The sequence below is a fragment of the Microtus oregoni genome, unplaced genomic scaffold, assembly GCF_018167655.1.
Source record: "Microtus oregoni isolate MIOR12 unplaced genomic scaffold, Mior012 000028F_ref0000031, whole genome shotgun sequence".
NCBI classification, from domain to species: Eukaryota; Metazoa; Chordata; class Mammalia; order Rodentia; family Cricetidae; genus Microtus; species Microtus oregoni.
The window spans coordinates 24,924,526-24,946,514 of NW_024543087.1; positions in this window are offsets into that span (position 1 = coordinate 24,924,526).

Below are 21,989 nucleotides of genomic sequence, written 5' to 3' on the forward strand. Positions count from 1 at the left end.
TTCTCAGGACATCTGTCTGGAGTTATGTTTGTCTTAAAATGCAGGTTGTTCTCACCTCTGCTTTGGAGCTGAAGATGCCTTTAAACTCCTGGTCCTACTGCCTCAACCACCCTCTTGCTGGGACTGCAAGGGAGCACCACCCTACTGGGCATCAATATTCCTGTTGAAGAATTAATGATTCAACTGATAACATCTACTGTGTATGATGTTTTTTTATTTGTTTGTTTTTTTATTTTTTAAAAAAAAAACTTCTTTTGCATTGGTGTTTTGCCTACATGTATCTCTGTGTGAGGATGCTGGATCCCCTGTAACTGGATTTGCAGACAGCTGTGAGCTGCCATGTGGGTGCTGGGAACTGAACCTAGATCCCCTGGAAAAGCAGCCAGTGCTTAACCACTGAGCTGTCTCCCCTGCCATGCAAGATGTTTTTTGAGATGAGATCCAATTATGGAGCCAAGGTTGGCATCCAACTCAAGAGCTTCCTGTTTAACTTCCCAAGTGGAGATAGCAAGTCTGCACTACCACAATTGGTTTATACAATTGGTTTTTAGAATATTTTGGCAATAAAGAATTTATTGACAAAGCACAGTGGCACACACTTACAGTAATGGAAGCACACACTTTTATCCCAGCACACAGAAAGCAGAGGCAGGAAGACCTCAAGTTGGAAGCCGGGTCAACTATCCTGTGCTACATGACCATACCATATTTCACAAGGGTAAGGACTGCTATTGGTATATTGTTTGGCATGAAAAAGAATAACTTGTGTGTACCCCTTAATTTTAAAATGGGATACACAAAAGTGCATCCATCACCTCAGAGGGAACAGGAGATAGTTTATTATAGAGCCAAAGTGATTGTGGCCCTAGAACATAAATTTAGATTTTCCCAAATTCTATGTTCCAATGTGATACCAGTTCCATGAAAATTTTATAATAGCATAACAGAGAAAGTCATAAATGCAGACACTTTTCAAATACACTGGTGGCAGCCCCAGGAAGGCATGTTATAGCAAAACTGGAAAATCGTCTTAGGCCAGAGGTCCTCAATGATGACATTCTTGGCCTTTGTGCTGGAGGAAGGAAGATGATGCTCATGATATCCAAAAGAATTTACCTACTACTCACAGGGATGCTAAGACGTACAGAGGTAGTCAATAAACAGCTATTTAGGGAGCTAAGATAGCTCAAGATAGTTTAGCTCTGGACCTGCAACATCCCCCGGTGTTTCTGAATCTTGAAGGGGTTGGCAAGCTGTCCCATGCAGAGCTGAGCACTCAGAAATCCCCTATTCAGCACTGTGAGCAGTTGGAGTCCCAGCATTAACTGTTGTCACGAAGGGAAGCACCAATCTGTAGGTCTAAACATACATATTGAGAAGGCAGTTTGACCCCTTGTTCTTCTAGCAAAGCAATAGTAGGCTCCTCCCTAGGGTCATGAGGTTTTGACCAAGTTTATGGTACCAGGCACAAAATTCCCTGCTGTGGATTGGCCTCCAATCCAGTCAGAAATTGGTTGGTTACCCTCCTAACTCTGTTGCGTAGCAATTTCCTCTTAGGTTAAAACCTTCCATCCTGGAGAAAAGGGGTAAACTTGTTAAGTCCCAGGATGTAACAAGGGAGCTGAAACATTCCATTCTACACGGAAGCTCATAAAACTTGGGAAGTAACCAACTCAAAGGCTTCAGGAAGTCACTGAAACTGAGCAAGGTACTCGGAGCCTTCTCTCCTCCTAAGCATATATAAGCAGGAAAGCCTGCTGAGACACAATCTCTCAGACCAGGTGAGCTGCCTAGGAGAGGCAGAGGCCAGTTCTGCTTCCGAGAAGTGGCTCACATGGCTACAGTGCCTGGAAGAGACACTCTTCAACCTACTGAGCTGCCTGTAAGTGGTGCCATAAACATCGGACTTCTGGCTTTCATGAACTGTCACCCATGCTGGGGTGGCTTTGGTGATGCGCTGTCTGAGTCATTTCTGCTTCTGTAAGTGTTCCTTACTGGACCCATAGTCCTGCAAGTAACCCCAGTCAAACCCATTGGTTCGCCAAGTTAGGTGTTGGTGGTGTCCTTCCTTGGTCTATTTTCAGTAGAGTGGTTGCTTGCTAATGTCTATGCAGGAATAATGTCACACAGCCAACCTTCCTGACACACTCGTGCCAGTGGATACATCTTACCTGGCAAGTCACCTTTTAGCTTTGGCTTAATTTTACAGGAATGAAAGCTGAGACCCAGAGGTAAATAGCTTCCCCAAGGTCTAGGGCTGATAACTGATAAGACTGGCTCTAAAACCTAGTCAGCTTGATCCAGACAGCAGCCCCAGACACCATCTGAAATGCTCAGCCTGACTGAGCCTTCTGTGAATGGTCTCCTCACCTGTCAGTCTCCAGAATGCTCTGTGGCTCCACCATAGTAGGAATGAGGCTATTTTACTTTTACTTTATTTTTTAAAATATTTATTTATTTATTATGTATACAATATTATGTCTGTGTGTATGTCTGCAGGCCAGAAGAGGGCACCAGACCCCATTACAGATGGCTGTGAGCCACCATGTAGTTGCTGGGAATTGAACTCAGGACCTTTGGAAGAGCAGGCAATGCTCTTAACCTCTGAGCCATCTCTCCAGCCCCTACTTTATTTTATTTAATTGTTGCTTGAAACATGATTTTACTAGATAGCCTAGGCTGGTCTATGTTGTGGAATATTATTTTAATTATGTAAAGATGTGTTAGATTTATTTATGTTGTGGAATATTATTTTAACTATGTAAAGATGTGTTGCTGTTTTACCTTGCCTGCTGAGGTACCAGACTGGTCTAATAAAAAGCTGAACAGCCAATAGTTAGGCAGGAGAGGGCTAGGCAGGACTGGTGGGCAGAGAGAATAAGTAGGAGGAATTTAGGCTCAAGAGAAAAGAGCGAACAAGGGAGAAAAAGAAGAGCTACTTGTGGCCGGCCAGCCAGGCAGCCACTAGCTAGCCAGATGTGGAGTAGGACATACAGGATGAAAGAAAGGTAAAGAGCCCCAAGGCAAAATGTAGATGAAAAGAACAGGTTAAATTAAGATATAAGAGCAAGTGGGGCAAGCATAAGATAAGACCGAGCATTCATAACTGATAATAAGTCTCTGCGTCTTGATTTGAGAACTGATTGACAGCCCAAAGAACAAGCCTGCTACAAGTCTAGAACCTCCTGCTCATTCTCCCCAGGGCTAGGATTACATGCGTGTATACCACACCCTGAGGCCCCCTTTCTAAGAACCCTTTTATTTCTGTGTCTGTGTAGAGGATATAGAGCTGAAATACACCCAGGATAAAGACCTGCCTGGATGGGACCACACCGTGGCCAAGACCACTTATGCATACCTCTTACACACTTAAGCCTAAACCTCATGTCAGTGCCCCAAAGCCAGACATCTGTTCCTCCTCCCAGTGGGACCACATTGATTAAACCTCTTCTCAAAATCCTGCCTGGAGTAAGCAAGGGCTGACTAAAGGGACAGCGTTATGGATGAATAGTTGGAAGGGGAGCGGACAGATGTGGAGGGCAGTATAAACCAGAACAGAGAGGCATCTAAAGTTCGCTATCTGGACTTCGGAACTCACTCATTGGCTCATAATGGGACAAATGCTAAGCGGAGGTGACTGTTAGATGATCAGCCATAAGTGGGGCATCTATAGGACACCCCTCAGTGACACAGGAGCATTGCAGAAGAGAGGGCGGAACGCACGCCAGAGTCGAGGGTGATGTGTAAGCAATATGGGACTTGCCTTCCACACCTGCCAAGCCACAGCTCTCCTGCACTCCCCAGCTATTATTACTTAAGACCCATGCAAGATTCTGCCTGTCAGTACCCTGTCATGGGGGGATCAGAAGCCCCCCAGCTACCATGGGAATTTATAGGCAGCTGTGGTTACTGAGGGAGGGAGAGAGTAATTCAGTAATGTCGCTATTGGTGAGATGCCCCGGCTTCTGTAATTAATGTCTTCCTCATGCGTCTGTAAGGAACGTCAGTGAAATTCGCTGGGACACACACACATACAGACACACGTTATCTGTGCAAACGCACACACATAAGCACACACACGCATGCGCACATGCACACACATAAACAGGAAAGGAAAGGGATCATTGGAAATGGCAAGGGGACAGAGAGAGTAATAAGAGTTAAATATCATCAAAATGCACAATTCATTCATGAAAATGTCATAAAGAAACACATTGTGTGTATTAGTAAGTCTAATAAAAACATCCGTTTAAAGCTCACTCATAAACTGGGTAGTGATGGCGCACACCTTTAATCCCAGCACTCAGGAGGTAGAGGTGGGTGAATCTCTGAGTTCGAGGCCAGCGTGGTCTACAGAGTTCCAGGACAGTCAGAGCTACAAAAAGAAACCCTGTCTGGAAAAACAAAAAAACAAAACATAAACAAAAGCTCACTCATTTGAGGGCTGATGAGATGGCTCAGTGAGTAAAGGCTTTGTTTGGGTTTGTTCCCTGGGATCCATAGTGGTAGGGAAAACCCATCTCCACAAGATGCCCACCGAGCCCTCGCTGGGGCAGACATGTGCACCCCGCCCCCCAAACAAATAATAAAATGTTGTAAGTTTTAAAGTTTACTAAATTTAACATATATACAGCCCTCCCACCCCATACGCTTACGTCCAGCGGCTGCTTGGCTGACCTCTCCCTTCCTGTGTCTGCTATCCCCTGTGTCATCAGAGGACCTCAAGTACAGACAGAGGCTGTCCGCTTACAGAGCTCTCCGGGTTACCTTCTTCCCCGCCCCGCTTCGTTGTTCTTGGTGGCATCCGAGCGCGTTTGACATGCGTTTACTATGTCTATTTAACACTGCCTCCCCTGAAGTCGAATAGACGCTTCACAAAGGCAAGGGACTGGGCTTTATTTTGTTGTTCGCTGACATCCCCTGCCTCACAGCCAGCCAGGCATTTTATAGCCACCCAACTGGTTGCCGCCTGGCAGCGCCCTCTAGCGGGCACCCCTGAACCGCTCAGGTTGCTCCTCTTTGCAGTCGCTGAACGCCGAAGGCATTCCTTTTATTTCATAGGGACTTTCAGAGGCTTTTGCTTTCCGTGAGATGCGAAGAGGATGAAGGATTGGGGAGGGCCGGATCCAAGGAGAGACCGGTGGGGGCCGGAGAAGGAGGTGGGGTTCTTGCGCCTTCTCCCTCTGCATCACTTGGAAGACTTTCTTTTTTCAAGGGCAAAGACCGCTTATTTTTGGAGAGTTTTAGTTTTTCCCAGACGCCCACTTCAATGACATCTTCCCTTCCTCTTCTCAGGCACTTTGTGACCCGGTGTCTCCTGACCGGATGCTTGGACTTTGAAGCCACATAGAGCAGCTAGGACCTGGGTCGAGAATCTCTTGATTGCAGGCACTAGGGGATGCTCTCCCGCGGTGCGGTGCGTGGCAAGGCCCCTGGGAATGGATGCCAGCGAATTACCTGGCCTTGGTTGGAAGCCCCAACGATTTATCCTGGTGTGTACAGCTGGCTCCAGATCTGCCCTTGCTGCCCCAAGATTCCAAGTCCTTGTCAGTTAGAGATACTGGTCGCTGGCTTTCTACAGTGCTGAAGTGGGACTGGGGTTTGAGGAATTGAAGAAGGAACAAACCACTTGTCAGGTAGCTTCTGTTGCCTCAAAGTGGTCGGCCTCTCTGCTCCCTCCAGTCTCTGTCTTTCCCTGTCTACCACCTATTGATCTACATTTAGATTTTGTTTTGATTAAACACAGGGGCGTGGTTGTAAGTGGTAAGTAGTGATTCTAAACCAATGTGGGAAGTTCCCCTTGGAAGGGTTCCCCATCTCATCCAAGAAGGATCTGGCTTCCGGGAGGTAATGGGTTGACCCTAGCAGAGCCAGGTTCACCTTCTGAATGTCGACAGGGTTGTCCCTTACTCCAGGGTCCTTGTTTTTTTTAAAATATTTTTTATGGTTTATTTAACTTAATTTTATGTGCATTGGTGTGAAGGTGTCAGATCCCCTGCAATTGGATCTTCAGACAGTTGTGAGCTGCCATGTGGGTGCTGGGAATTGAACCTGGGTCCTCTGGAAGAGCAATCAGTGCTCTTAGCCACTGAGCCATCTCTCCAGCCCCAGTCCTTGGTTTTGTCTTCTGTAAAATGGAGAGCATGATGCCTACCACATGCAGTGGGCTTCCTTCCTTCCTTCCTTCCTTCCTTCCTTTCTTTCTTTTTTTCAAGACAGGGTTTCTCTGTAGTTTTAGAGCCTGTCCTGGAACTAGCTCTTGTAGACCAGGCTGGCCTCGAACTCACAGAGATCTGCCTGCCTCTGCTTTCCGAGTGCTGGGATTAAAGGCATGCACCACTACCGCCCAGCTCATGCAGTGCTTTTTGAGATTATTGGTGTGCCTAGCACAAAGTGTGTGCTTCTGATAGAGGACCGGTGCTTTGTTTTGCATTGTTTTTTGAGACGGTTTCTCTTCTAATCCAGGCTGGTCTGGAGCTCACTATGTAGCCAGAATAACCTTAACCTACTGATCTTCCTGTCTCTGATTTCTGAATGCTGGGATTACAGGCCTGGTTTATGTGGTGCTGGTGGCTTACCCAAGGGCTCCACACAGTAGGCAAGCACTCATTCAAGTGAGGAACATTCCTAGCCTTGTTTTTGGTTGTTCGGGGTAGGATCTACTGCCCTCCGATCTCAGCTTCTAGCTCCAATCCTAGTTGCTACTCAGTCTGGGGAAATTTGTACACACACACACACACACACACACACACACACACACACACGACTTTTGTCACTGTGTGTTGATTGCTAAGGTTGAATGAGGCCTGAGGAGAGGGGCACTGACATCTAGTGGCAAAGACTAGAAATGCTGCTGTATTATATTGGACAGCTCTTCACAACCCAAATGTCCATAGTGGTCTGGAGAGCATGGAGCCCTGGAGCACACTCATGCAGCATTGTCCAAGCACAGATAGATACTGAAGGAGTATGTGTGTGTGGCTATGGGTCACAGGTATCCTGGCTAGAGAGTGCACAACCAAGGAATCATATAGCCCCAGATGCTCTGGGCTGGAAAGAAATTTAAAGGCCCAAACAAAGGCTATCTTCAGCTGTTGCTGACAGGAATGATGGGATTCAAGAAGCTGGACAGTAACACCAATGGGCTTGTTAGATAAGCAAGAGATATAGCCCCAAAGAGGCTTATTTGCCTGGAGTTTGTACCTAAGAACTTTTATGAGGTGAGCTGGGAATGTTACTCAGTGGTAGACTACTTGCCTGGAAACCTCCAGGCCCTGAGTCTGATACTAGATAAAGTCAGACCATTTGGGTGTGGTAAATTATGTCTGCAATCCAAGCATTCAGAAGGTAGAGGAAGGAGGATCTTGAGTTCCAAGCCAGCCTGATTTATATATAACTAATTCTACTTAGTGAGAAATGATCTCACCCACCCTCACACCCCCACTTGAACAATGAAGAAAGAAAGAAAGAAAGTTAGAAGTTGACCATAATGTGGTGGTACAAGTCAGCTATGTGGGAAGCTGAGGCAGGAGGATTGCTTGTCCAGGCATCAAGGCCAGACTGGGTAACAAAGCAAGGACCCACCCCACCCCCAAAATTCAGAGAGGCTGTCAATTTGCCGAGGGGGTGGAGACTGGAGGGTTACTTGAGGCCACGTGTTCACCAGCTCCAAGAGAGAGCAAGAAGTTGATCCAGCTGACTATGGAGAATCTAAGAGAAGCAGCAAACTGCCCAGGAGGGAGGGCCAGCCAGACCATAGGGACACCCCTGGTACCACTGGTATCCAGTATTAAGACCACACATTGAAATCCCTTTTCTTTTCTCAGAGAAACTTCATGGTCCAAACCATGCTAATGTGAAAATCTGCATTTAATTGATTTACTTCCAACAATTAACAAGTTAAAGCATGTTTATAAATATTCCAAGTGGGAGAAAGAAAATTTCAAATTGTTTAATTTACAGCTCACATATATGAGCTATTTTCTGAGACAGGGTCTCAAAGTCCAGACTGGCCTAGAACTTCCTCTGTACACAACTACTCTGGACTGTAGTCCTCCTGCCTCAGCCTTCCAAACTCCAGGCTTCTGGCATGCCTAGTTTGTTAATCTTGGGGAATATATTTCCCTTCAAGATTAGAGTGGTATCTGCCTTCTTCTTTGGAGGACCTTGACTTTGTTTGGGGATTTAAATAACTCAATGCTATGGCTCTGGTGTCCACCCTAACACACTTCAATGAGCATGCTCAGTCAGCACTTGAGGTGAACGTAGCAATCATCAAGGACTTCTGGGAATGTGGTTCAGATTCCTAAGAGGAATCACATGAGAGCTGGTTCCTCCTGCCCTGCCTTGGCTATTTTAAATAGGAATGTGAGGCTTGCTGCAGTTTCAGGTGGTGAGAGGAAGCTAAGTAGCATGTTCTTCTAGCTCCTGTACCTGTTCTAGAGGCACCGATCTCCGAGACGTGTGTGTGTGTCACACACACACACACACACACACACACACACACACACACACACAGAGAGAGAGAGAGAGAGAGAGAGAGAGAGAATCATCTTCATCATTTAAGTAATGGATGCAAAGATATGGCAGGCTATTAATCACAACTTAATCAGTGTATCCTGAATCAATGGAAGGAGACTTAGAGGTCCTGCGTACAATGTGACTCTGCTCTGGATTCTGTAGAGGAAAGCACATGCATGTGGAATCGGTTTCTGCCCGGTGTTGCTATTTCCAAACTGGGCATCCTGACAAGTTGTTTCATTTTTTATCAATCTTACTTTCTTTATAAGTCGAAAGAAATGAAAATATAGTTTTGGGGAATTAAGCAAGATAAAGTACTGTGGCTGTAACACACCAGGGACACAATACAAACTAGCCATGATGGTTCTAATCCACATGAAAGAAACACAGACTCCACTTTAGTCCTATTACAGTTATGGAGCACAAAAAGGCAGCCGTGAAATACAAAGCAAAACGAGGCACATACACAGCCGAAGGACAGGAGTCATGGGAACATACAGAGTTGAGGCAAGCAAATCATAAGGATCAAAAGAAGAATTGTAATCCCAGCTAGTTTTTTACATTTTTATAATATTTTAAATTTTTAAAAATTACCTACCAAAAATTACTTCCTGCACAATCACATAAAACTCATAAAAATGCACTGTGAACTTCTTTACAGACGATTTAAGGAAAAGAAACAATCAAAATTCCCACTGCCACATTTTCTTTTTACATGAGAAAACTTGGTAGCCTCCTTAGTGGGGGAGCTAAATAAATTAGGTTGCATTTGCATAGTTGAACAATCTACAACTGTTAAATGGTTAAGAACGGCGTAGCAGCATGGAAAAATGGATACATTAATGACTTTATTAGTGGTCAGACTTTAGAAGATTGTCGCTTTCCCATCCTATTTATAAATTGCCATGATTTACTACAATATTGTTTTGTAATAAAAAGTTAATGAAATCAAAGAAAATAAGTGTAAAATTCGATCAGAACATGTGTGACTTTGGGGCTCTGGTCTTTTCTCTTGTGGTTGTAGCTGTAGAATTAGCTGTCTCTCCCATCCCAGGCAGGTCTCCAAGGCAGACCCGTTGGCTCTCTGGGAGCCAGACTGTGGAAATCACAGCTCTTTGGTTTGCCCAAACCAAGTGGCAATTCATTGGCTTCACGGTGGGTTCTGGGGCTGTCCCCAAGCCTGCCAGGGATGTTAAGGCAGGGAACTGGGTGTGGCTTTTCTCTCTCTTCACTGGTGTTGGACGCGATTCGTGAACCGGATGCCACTCAAGAAGATTGCCACTACAGAGTCTGTGTGGGAGCTCCAACTTTTGTGCACAGGTGAAAGAGAGGCACTTTTCTCTCCCAATTTAGGGGCCCCTGCTATCCCTTCCTCCTTAAGTGCCACGTTGGCCAGGCTCAGACCTAAAGCCAGGAGGCCTGTGAACTCGCTTCCACACTAGGGACAGGTGTCTCTGATGCCCTTTGGGGAGCGGACAGCGTCTGGTCGGAAGGGAGCCCCTTCGAACTGTCCTAGCAGTCACACATTTCCTCTCCCCTGTGGGGCCTTCTGTAACCTGGAGGGGAGGGGCGGGTCCTGGGTGTCGCCGCGCAGAGGCGGGTCAGCTGCGTCCAGTTAGCAGGGACAGGCTCCGCACGGAGTCGGGCCCATAATGGGGACCATGCTGGGCCTAATGGGAAGCAGCCGGCGCGCAGCGGCCAAGCCCCTTCCCACGGGGCCCGAGAGCGGCCGAGATAAAACGCACGAACCGCGAGAGGAGCTTTGATTCCAATACGAAACAAATTATTCCTCCTGGAATGGAACAAAATCAGTCAGGGCGGAATCTCACGGCCGTCATTCCTCCCCGCCAGTCTCCGCCGGCGGCCCAGGGGCCTGACGACCTGCGATTCTGAACAGGCGCGCTGCTCTCTGAGCTGGAGCAGACCAGAGCGACCCCAAGTCATCTTCAGACCAGTGGTCTTCAAGTTTTGTGCAAAGGCTCCTCAGAGGGGCCAGGTGAAGTTTGAAGGGGGGGGGGCATCACCCCTAGAATTTCTGGTTCTATAGGTGTGGTGAGGTTGGAGCCCCCAATGTGTGCTTTCCAGGTAATTTGGGCTGTGATACCACTTTGAGAGCCATTTGTCAGGTGGGAACAGGTGAGCAACTTGGCTTTTGGGTCTGTCCCCTAACCAACCCATTCTCTCTGTGTGTGTGTCTTTGTCTGTCTGTCTCTCTCTCTCTCTCTCTCTCTCTCTCTCTCTCTCTCTCTCTCACACACACACACACACACACACACACACACACACACACCAGCGGCTGAACACACTTTATATCATTGGTTCCTGATGAACCCAGTGAGACTCGTCCCTGCACCCATGCTGGTGTGCAGTTACCAAACCCCTTTGAAAACAGGAATAAACCGGGTAAGATCTCCCGGCAACCTCTCCTGATGAGGGTTTTTTTTGCTCCAGTGGCAAAAGGTCTAGGAATGTTCCAGGCTCTATGTTACCTTGCCTGGGCCACAGTAACTCCAGGCAGAAACAGTTTGGGGACAAGGTTGGGGGTGTAGGGGGGGCTGGCAGCAAGCTGAAAGAGCAGCGATTCTTGGTGACAAACTGGAGCTATGCCTGGCTCCTTAGAACCTGCTTGGGGTTTCCAAAAGCTTGGCAACGTCTGAGTTGTGGGGTCTCTGGGGTGGCTCCCCTTTCTGCGTTCCCCATAACTCTTCTCCTCTGCTCTCCTTTGCTCTCTGGGGGTTGAGAAAAGGACATCCCTTTCATGTGCTCTAGAGTGGTAGCTCAGGCGTCTCTGCCAGGGACACGTCTCTGAGATGCTACTTCTCTTTTATATTGGACCCATGCGTCTAGACATGTTTAACATATCTGCTGGTTGATTGAATGCGTTGGGAAAACTACCAGAGTGGAAACAAAACGAACAAGGCAGAGTGAAGTTCATCCAGCGCACTTGAATGGGGTCTAGTCTCTCCTATGGCCTGAAGGCAGGGAGATAGATGGGTTAGAGACTCTTTTGTGAGCATCCTAAAGTTTGGGACTGGGGATGGAGGCAAGTGAGGTCAATACTGTCCAATTTGGAGAGCTTTGAGATTGCCCTGACAAAAGATCCCAGAAAAGGACAATGGAATATTATGCCTGAGATCTACAGAAAAGCAAGTTTCTTTAGGAATTTAACACAACATTTAAGAGATTTAGAAAATGTCAAAGGTTAATTATCACCGCATTTGAAATTTAGATAAAGAAGCTAGTCTCTAGGTGAAAATAAGCTATATACGAACCAATTTAAAATATATTTTTCATTTTATGTCTATGTTTTGCCTGCTTTTATGCCTGTGCACTATTGTGTATGCCTGGTACCCGAGGAGGCCAGAGAGGGCATCAGACCCCCTGAAACTGGAGTTACAGACGGTTGTGAACTGCCGTGTGGGCTCTGAGACTCAAAACTGGATCCTCTGGAAGAGCAATCAGTGCTCTTACTCTCTGATCCATCTCTCCATCTCCCAAACACCATCTTTTAATAACTTTCCTCTTAATTTTGGTTACTTTGAGTCCATGTTATTAGGGAAGACTAAATTGACTTATTTGTCTACATCGGATTTTTGCCACAGGACTCAGCCTCAGCTCTGTATCGGAACCAGCATGATTACTTAAAAAATCCCAAGTGTCCTGGCCACACCCTACATGTGGAGCCTGGAAAAAGTCATTTTTAAAGCCACCTAGATACTTTTAGGTACCAGTTAGGATCAGAAACTCTTGAGCAGGTGTGTTGGTTTCTTTTTATTGGTGTGATAAGGCGCCATGATCAAGGCAACCTACAAAATGAAAGTGTTTAATTGAGCTTATGGTTTCAGAGGGCTAGAGTCTGTGATGGTGGAGTGAAGGCCTGGAGACTGGAGGTTGGAAGCAGCAGCGGATCTACAACTGGAGGCAGAGGAGATACACTGGGAATGGTATGGACTTTTGAAACCTCAAAGCTCCTCCCCAGTGACACACCTCCTCCAATAAGACCACACCTCCTAATCCTTCCTCAACAGTTCCACCAACTGGGGACCCAGTATTCAAACATACGAACTTAGGAGAGCCACTCTCGTTCAGACCACCACAGCACGTAAATGATTGGATTGGCTCCAGACTAACCATAATAATAGGCTAGGGAGTGTCTGCTTGCCTGCTTCCTAATGAATGCTAACTGATCTTCACCTTCTGGAAGGGCTCATCATCAGACCCTTTTCCTCAACAACAGTTGCAGTTGACAGGACCAGGATAGCTCCTGACCTTGCTCAGCCAGTTGGGTAGGGTGGCTCATGCCTCTCATAACAATACTCAGGAGACTAAGGTGCAAAAATGCCATGCGTTTAAGGCTAGAATGGTCATGTAGCGTGTTTCAGGCCAGTCTGGGTTACAAAGTGAGACTTCCTCTCCAACATTATCTATCTATTATCTATCTATCTATCTATCTATCTATCTATCTATCTATCTATCTACTTAACCACCCCCTCTGTGTGTGTGTGTGTGTCTGTGTGTGTCTGTGTGTGAATTTGAGATTACAGGATTAGATTGTTTGGGTTAAAATGGGTTTTGCTGTTTGTTTTGAAGACAAGGTCTTGCCAAGGGAGACTGCTCTGCCTTGATGTAGCCCAGACTGGCCTCAAATATATGGATCCTTCTGCTTGAGTTTGTTGCATGCTGAGATTATAATAGATCACTAAACCTGGGTCTAAGCTAAGGTTTTAAAATGAGGCACAATGTGGTAGCACATGCCTTTAATCCTTTAATCCAAGGTTTGGGGAGGCAGAGGCAGGCCTCTGAGTTTGAGAGTGTTGGGAGGCAGAGGCAGGCCTCTGAGTTTGAGAGTGGCCTCATCCGCACAATGAATTCCAGACCAACCAAGGCTACATAGTAGAATCCTGTCTCAAAACAATAACAACAACAAAAAGTAATAATACAATTCTTGTTGAGTTTCTTTCCTAGAAGGAAGTGGCTTTCTAATCATCCCATCCCCTCTGGTGGATAGATTTTGGAAGGCATTTTGTTTGGCAGACCAATGAAGGCTTACTTTTAACGCGGAGACAAAACCAGAACCCAACGAAGCTCAGTCCTCTTGGAGTACATAAGATATAAATTCAAGCCAAATGGGTCTTTCTAGCCTGGCTACTTGAGCTGGTGAAATGAATCAAATCAGGTGCCTTCTGAGCTCTAGAGATGAAAGCAAAGTGTGTGTGTGTGTGTAGCCGCAAATGTACTTTTTATTTTAGAAACAAAAATATCATTTCTAACCCAACAATAGCCGGATCCCTGTGAATAAAGGGTTTGCATATTTTCCTGTTTTAACAACCCAAGCCCAGGCCTGATTGTCAGTAGGTCATGAGCAGCCCAACCAGAGCATTGGAAACAACCGCCTGAGCCCTGAGAACCTGTGCCCGGCTTTGTGCCAGAATTTGGGCTTGTATTTAACAGTAGTGATGAGGTCAGGAGTTGAGGGAGAGGGCAATGGCCGTGATCCCAAAGCCCATAGCTACTGCCAGAAGCAACAGCCATAGCTGGTATGGAGACAGAGGCAGACAAGTGGTACCTACCACACGTTGCAGCTTTCTTTGCATGGGGACCAGACTGAGGGTGTAATTATTGACTCTATTATTGAAATTTGTAGTCAGCAGTTCAGAGAACTTAAGCAGTTTTTCTGAGGGTCAATTGAATGCATGTTTGACCCCCTACCCTTAAAAGGCTTTGCGGAAACTCAGGTCACAAATACTGTTTTGCTTTCAGTTTGCCTGGCTTTGGTCCTAAGAGTGGTATAGGATGACTGTTCAACTCAATACCCATTCCTGATGGTTTTCAAGCCACACTTCCCAGCAGTTTGGCTCCCTGGGTCTCCAGCAGAGGGAAGTAGCTGTCAGAGGGTTTAGAACGTTCTCTTCTAATCTGGAGCAAGATGGTCATAAATATTTGGGTGGATTCTTTGTGTCCTGAGAATGGAATTCCAGCTCTCCTTATTCGATTATTAAAAGAGTTAATATTTACTGATTAAATACTAATTGTGCACTGAATGACCCAAAGAGTGTGGCTAAGGAAATACTCTTGGTCAGGAAATAGAATTGGTGGTTCATTCATTGGATGGGTTATTAAGCAATCATTGCATAATTTTTTTTTCCAACAAGATCTGGAGAAATCCGTTTAAACAAAGTTTAAGACAAGCAGGGTACAAAACTGAAAATTCTCATTTGGGAGCCGAGGCAGCAGGAAGCCAACCGGGGCTACATATATACCAAGACCCTGTAAATTCTATGGAAATTACAGTCTGTTAACTAGGGAATTGGACTTATTTGTATTACAACATATGAATAAACGACAAGAGAAACGTTACCAAGATTACCAAGATATTAGCTGCGGTTACCTTTATCAGAGGATGGCTGGGGTTACTGTAATTTTGGTGGGATGCGAGGGTGGTGGACTGAGAGAGGGGGGGGTGTTGGGGGAGGAGGAGGAGAGAAGGGAAGGAGGGAGGGAGGGGGAGAATCTTAATACTCTACTATTTTCAATTTGAGTTATTTTTGTAACTAGAGGAAAAGCGAAAATGTGCGGAATTCTACTGGAAACGTACAGGTGTGGTTACTGATTCCACCGCAGCGTGGATTCGTGGATTGCAGTCGGTGGAACGTTCTCCGCCTCACTGCCAAAGCCCTTCCAGAACCAGGATGAGACGTCAGAAATCGGTTCTGTCAGCAAACCCGGAGGAGGGCCTGTGGTGTAGGGCAGAGAGAGAAGCCCTTCTTTGTCATGGCAGCGCTGCTCATTTGTTGGGGGAGACAAATTCTTTGCAGTAATTAGGAGGCGCCTAGAACCGAGGCAACGTCCAAGTGGCATTAGGAGTACGCCAGAGGCAGGCTTTTGGGGGCACGGGTTAGGATGCCCGAGCTTCATCAGATCGGTGCTCCGGTGGCTGAAAGGCCTGAGCACAGCCTGAGGCTCTCCCTGGGGTCCCTTGAGTTCGCCAGTGGCTTGCAGCTAAGGGTTTGGCGAGTGCTGCCGGGTTGCCTTGGGGAGGGCTGAGCGTCCCCTGATACCGCGGAAGCCAGCCGTAAAGCAACAGAGTTGCCAGCTTGACTTCGAAACTCCTATTTTGGCCACCTAGAGCCCCCGGCAACCGTGGCTGGTGAATATGGAGGGCTCGGTAATTGAAGGTGCGACATTCACGTTGGAGTTCTGAGTGAGAATAGGGACGCCTTTTTCTGCGCTCTTTTATGGCTGTTGTTCCCGAGTGGCAAAGGAGGTGGCTGGCGGTGATGTCGTTTGGTGCCAGCAGAGGGCAGCCTGTAGGCAGTGAAGCCGAACAACGACCTTGCCGAATCTCGGGCTGGGTTCCAATGACCCGACCCAGCAGAGAAAAAGTGGCCTTGGAGCACCAAGAGCAGCAACCTTTGTCGTAGGAGTCAGACGCTGAGGCCCAAGGGCACCCTGCGAGATGCTGTTCAGTTACAGTCCTCGGGCAGCCTCACTCTGCGACAATGGGGGCTTGCGGGGAAGGGGACTGGGAGGGAGGACTAATTGCCTTAGGAAGGAAAGCAAAGGTTCTTCAACCAAGAATGTTTTCCCCGCAGTAGAGTATAAGCGTGTAGAAACTTAACGATGTTAGTGAACGCTAGGGAAAACTTCGCGTCCTTGGCAAGGGAAGTCAGAGGCTAATAGCGGGATAGCGCCAACGTGGAGTCACCTAGTTATCAGTAACCAAGTGATCCTCTCTGGGAGCAGAGGGACCTGGGTTAGGGGGCCAGACAAACCTAACTGGGGATTCTAGCCTTTCCCTGGCCATTTTCTGGGTATTGAGCTGAAGGAACTCACTGTTCTCCTAATAATCCCTGCTGCGAAATGGGCACGGTCGGCTCTGGATCTTAAGTTAGGGATTCCAGACAGCAGGAGCTAAACGGATTCAGGTTTCTTCGCTGCACTGGCTTTGGCTCTATGCAGAGCTGCTCAGTTTGACTCTGGGGGAAACGATCCTTTCTCCGTGCCTGAGTTGCTGCCTTAGAAACCCAGCTTTTGGACCAGCCTGGAACTCTTCTGTGGAGAGCACTTGGGTCACCCAGACCTGGAAAGGGGCATTTGCAAAGGAACGGGGAAAAAAAAATTTATGCTTGCTGTGGTGGCAAGGAAGACTGTCAGAGGGCCCACCTAGCTGGGATCCCTGGAAAATACTAAGCAAACTCACTTGGGAGAGCTTTGGGCAGCCAGCCAGGATCCCAAGAGCTTTGGCTAATTTCCGTCTCTCACAGATTGGTTGTAAACGGGCTCTATTTGATTACTCGTGGCTCTTTTCTCCTTCTGTAAAATTGGAAAGGAGATTTTCCCAGGGTTGTTGTGAAAGTTATGTTTGAAAATTGGAAAAGCCTAAGTGTAAGTCTTCGTTGTGACTCAAGAGTAGCCAGGCCTGTCTACTACCCGCGTTTTGCCCACTAGACAACAGGAAGGATGCTGGAATCGTTCATTCGTGTGCACACGCATCTGCATCGTTCCTACTTTAAATGTGCGCGTTTGTCTCTATGCAGACATGACAAACACATTGGCAAGGATGCTTGAACAAGGACACAGATACAGGACATCCTCCTACTGTGAAGAGCAGGCACATTAAACATAGCAGGCCAACCGAAGATCTATGTTTGCAGGCAGGGTGTCTACATTGTTCAGCCGACCTATTTCTCCCTAGCTAGGTCAATGGCTCCGGGGAAGCAGGGTCTCCTGTGCTGCACTGGGGTGCGGAAAAGGCCAGATCCGGGTCTGTAGGTCATCACTACTCAGGCGCCACCAGGTTCCTTTATCTCTCATCTGCTGGCGGTGGGCAGCTCCAGTTTCACTGGGGACAGAGACCCCAGAGCTAGTTAATGGGGGCAGGGAGCCCGAGAAGGAGGTGGTAGAGGGTGCCCAGGGCCGCCTTCTTGTGTCTGTCCACCTCTCCAAGCACAGCTATCCTGGGGATCAAGTATTCAGCTGAGGGCTGCTTGCCTTGCATGGAGCCTCCACCCCACATGTCTCCTTCTCCTTGGAAGAAGCAGAACTGACTTGGTGACTTGGGAGAGTATATGGCTCAGTCCTTTGGAGCTGAGGAAGCTCAGGACACTGCAAGGCTTGAATGAACAATGCTCTCAGCGAGGTGGCAGGATAACTCTCTATTTCCATACCAGTCCGTTGCTTGGCTCTGCTCCTTCCTCTGTTCCTTCAAAGGGGATCGGAGCAGAGGGCTCTTGGGTGTGTCTAGGGTACCCTGGGGAGCCTATGGTCATTGTTACAAAAATTACTCAGACAGGTTTGAGTTCTGTGGAGACTCAGCTTTCTAAATCCCAGCAGTAGATAGCCTAGGCTCATAGCCTCTCTCGTGCCTTCTCTGTAGAGTGTTTGGGAGGACGGGAGACACTGTACAGACAATTTGAAATTCAGCAGGAGGGGACAAAGAACAGCAAGCACTTAGTTATGGCAGCACAGACACCAGACAGAATCGGATAGGGACAACCAAGCCTAGCAAAGGTTTAACACTATTCTCTCCTATGAGAAGCAGGTCCACAGGGAGCGCAGCTCTTGCCCGTCCCAGTCTCTAAATAGAAAATAAAAGTGCTGGGAGAATGGAGACAGGCAGAAATCTCTCAGGGCAAATGCAATTTGGGAACCGAGGCAGGCTGTGGCCCCTGTTTGGTAGACCCACGAGGTCAGCGGGGTGGAATTGTCAGCTCTCCAAGCGGAGTTGAAAGGGGCCATCGGGACGACCCGCTGCCCCTTCCCCAGGGATTCTACAGGGCCCTGACCCGGCCTTTATCTCAGCACGGTCAGCAGTCGCGGGGGCTTCAGGAAAGAGGACAAAGGCCCCGTGTCACCGCGGGCGGCAGCCCGGTTTCCTGACTCTCTGCTCGCTCTAACAGTCGTTAGTGGTAGTTGGGAAAATTTTTTCAAAAATACGTGGAGAATTTCCTTTTTTTTTTTCTCTTCTAGAAGCAAACAACAAGAAAGAAAATGGCCAAAGTTTCTTCCCCCTAGTCCACAGGGATGAACGTTTCCTGGGATCCTGCTTTTCCCATTTGTTTGCCCGCCCAAAGTTCCTTTTACACAGGGGAGAATCCAGGAAAAGGCACGCATCGTTTGATGTGCTAGTGGTATTACCAAAGATAGCTAGGCAGGCTGTGGTCTCAGTTTGGTCTCTTTTCGTGCCTGGGGTCGGATTGCTGCAGCCCCGCTAAGGACGGACTTTCCAGCCTTCCCAAGATTCCTACCCTTACAGTGAAAACTACTTTAGGCTCAGACCTGCCTGTCAAATCATTTCATTCCCCATCCCCAAAGTAAGTGCAGAGCGGCTAGCTGGAGAGAGTTTCAGTCCAAGCCTGCGGGTCTTAGCTTCCAGGCTGCCCACAAGAGGGTGCCCACGTTCTTGGAGGCCCAGGACCCATTCCCCGCCCCCCGCCCAGCAGTTGGTCCCTCACTACCTTGGTTCCTCCGCAGCCCGCATCTTCCACTGACTCTCAGTACAGCCCGCATTCTGCCTTTGTCCGCTCCTTTCCGTTTCTACCCAAAGGCCCAGGGAGCTTTACCCACAGGCTAACACCCCCACCCCATATCTTCCACAGTGGGTGGCCACCTTCTGCTCTTCTGAAAAGGGTAAAGAAACCCCAAACATTCCTGCATCAGTGAGGAGTGTGACCTCTGATGGGAAAAGCATCTTTCTCAGGGAAAACCTCAAATATCAGAGACAATGGCCTTGAAGGAAACCATAGGAAGATTTCCAGGGTTAGTCTAAGAGTTCATCATTTGTGCCCTCAGGGGTCAAGTGTTCAATGCCACTGGTGCCTCATTCCTGATGTCGAAGGACTGGGCAAGGCAGACACCATCATCTGTGCCTGGACCCTGGTAGGTGCTGACTTGTTTGAGTTCCTGGGGTACCCAGTGGTGGCCTGGCAGTGACAGCTGGGATTCCACGGAGTCATTATTAAAGGCTTGACCCTTCTTCCCTTCTTGGTCAACAACAAATTAGGTATTTTGAATCAGAATATTTAACTGTTGTAATCACTCTGGTAGATCTCTGTTCTATAGACGAGAAAGCTGAAGTCTGGAATCAAACATCTGCCAAGGTTATAGTTATTAAAGCAGGCTAGCCGGCTTCCACACCAGTTCTTCCCAGCATACGGACTCCTACCTGTATCTCACCCTGCAAGAGCCACCTCTCTGGGGTAACATGGGCTGGGAACAAGGAGTCACAGCTTCATCTCAAGTCAGAACCTGGGTCACAATTCACAGTTCCTGCTGAATGGTCTGCCTCAATTCACACCCAGGGCTGCAGAGTGACTCACAGAGCCAGGGGGCAGCCAGTCCCACCTGCTCTCCAGTCTCCTCTGAGGGTTTCTGAGGCTACTGACCCGCCCCTGGCCACTCCAGATCTTCAAGTACTCAATTGTCTGAGTTTGGTTCCTGGGACCCAGGCACTCCTTTGGGACTGTCCGGAATCCTCTCTGTCCAGAAAGCACACGGCCACTGACCCTCTTGGTTTGAAGAATCATCGGGGCAGACGGCAGGGCAAAAATACTGCTCCTGTCAGCTCATTGCCCCTGGTCCCTATTCTGTCCTATGACGGAGATCTGGCTCCTGGTTTCAACCCTTCCTACAGGTTCCATGGGCAGCTCTAGAGGGGTTGCCATCCAGTGATTACACAGTCAACAGGACACAGTTAATAACTGCTATTTAAATAAAGTGGGTGACCCTTTGGGAATCTTAAGTTTGATCAAATCACTTGCTGGCCTTGGGGCCCTCTTTTGGGGGCAAAGATTTTTAGCCAGCAGTAGGAAAGCTCTAAGCCTTCACCAAAGAACTTTCCAGCGAAGCCTGGATTTGCCCCCGGTTTCTACTCAACACCAGGGGGCTCTGCAAGGCTGATTGTTCAGGCTTGGCTTGTAGAAGATGATGAAAGGTTAACTGCCCCTAACTTCAGGTGAACGACTCTGGGCATCTTGCCCATCAAGTGGGGGTATAGAGCTGAGAACTCTCTATGGATGCCCAAGAAAAAATAGCCCTCCAAGCCCTAGCGAGGAGTGTGGAACTATACTGATGACTATTTAGGTTCCCATCGCATGCACAATTCCTCAGTATATCTTTTGCATTGGTGAAAATGTTTCCCTAGTCCCATTAGAGAGTTGTATCTCTCTCCTCCAACCCACTTTAGGCTTTTAGGAAAAGCAAAGGTAACTGTAAGAATCTGGAAGTAAAAGTGACAAAACACTGTATTCTGACGGGGTTTGGAGTTGTTTATATGCTCCCTGTCAACACACACACACACACACACACACACACACACACACACATCGTTCGCCATGTTTAACAACTCATTACCCAAAACCTTCAAAATTTGGCAGGATATTTGCATCAAACTCTATTTATGTCACATTTATAGAGCACACTACAAACATATATGCACATACCTACATGGGCTGCTAGCTATTCAAGTCAGACTGTGTATGGGAAGGCATAATCGTGCTGTGTCAGGAACTCTTTTAAATACCTTTGCTTTCATTTAGGAAGTTATCTGAATCAGATTCTCTAACAAATTCAAAAGTCCAAAGAGGGAGAGGAGAGAAAGGAAATCTGAGCCAAACAAGATCTATCATTGTCCCCAACTAGGGAAACTGACCAAACTTTAGCGCTTTGGAGAAACCCTTAGGGCTGGAATTAGAGACAGATGTCTTTCAGGAGGCATTCAGCCGAAGGCGCTCCCTTCTCTTACCTCCTCCAACCATGGTGTAGACTCTCCTCCAGGAAGCCCCAGTAATTCCTTCATCTAATTTTCTTTACTTGGCAAAGCCTCCCCGCTGTAGATGCCTCTTGCTGGTTAGTTCTTGGGTGCAGAGAGATGTTCCCCAGCTCTGCTCAACTTCTCCGTTTCATTGGAGGTGGGCAGTGACCTGTCCACCAAGAGCACTGCCTCGGAAGCTGTCCCCGTTTTCTGCTCTGGATAGCAGTTTGAAGGGGTGCTGACAACTAGTCCCAGATCAGGGAGCCTCTGCCAGATGAAGTGAAGGGTGTACATACTTTGTTATCGTTCAGCAAGCCAGAAATACACACCCAGAGCACAACTGCTTACATAAGCATGAGGTGTGCATGCAGCACACACTACGGTCTAGTAAGCACTCTCTAATGTTGGTCATTCGGTTATTACAGTGTCCTAAGTATGCCATTCTCCCTCTTTGCAGGTGAATGATATATAAACACACACCTCCTACCCTATCACTGTTAAATAACAGACACTATAAACACATTTACATCAGGCACAGACTACACAACTATCCGTAGGACACACACTCGATACAGAAATTGTGGAGAAGCACACAGCATGCTGTCTTAGTCTGGGACACCCCCCCCCCCATCAGACAGCTACAGAGCAGCCTCAGGCCCCATCGAACTTTGCAGCTTCCCTCTGCAACAATGGAGTTTCTCCTTTCAGTCTGCCCCCA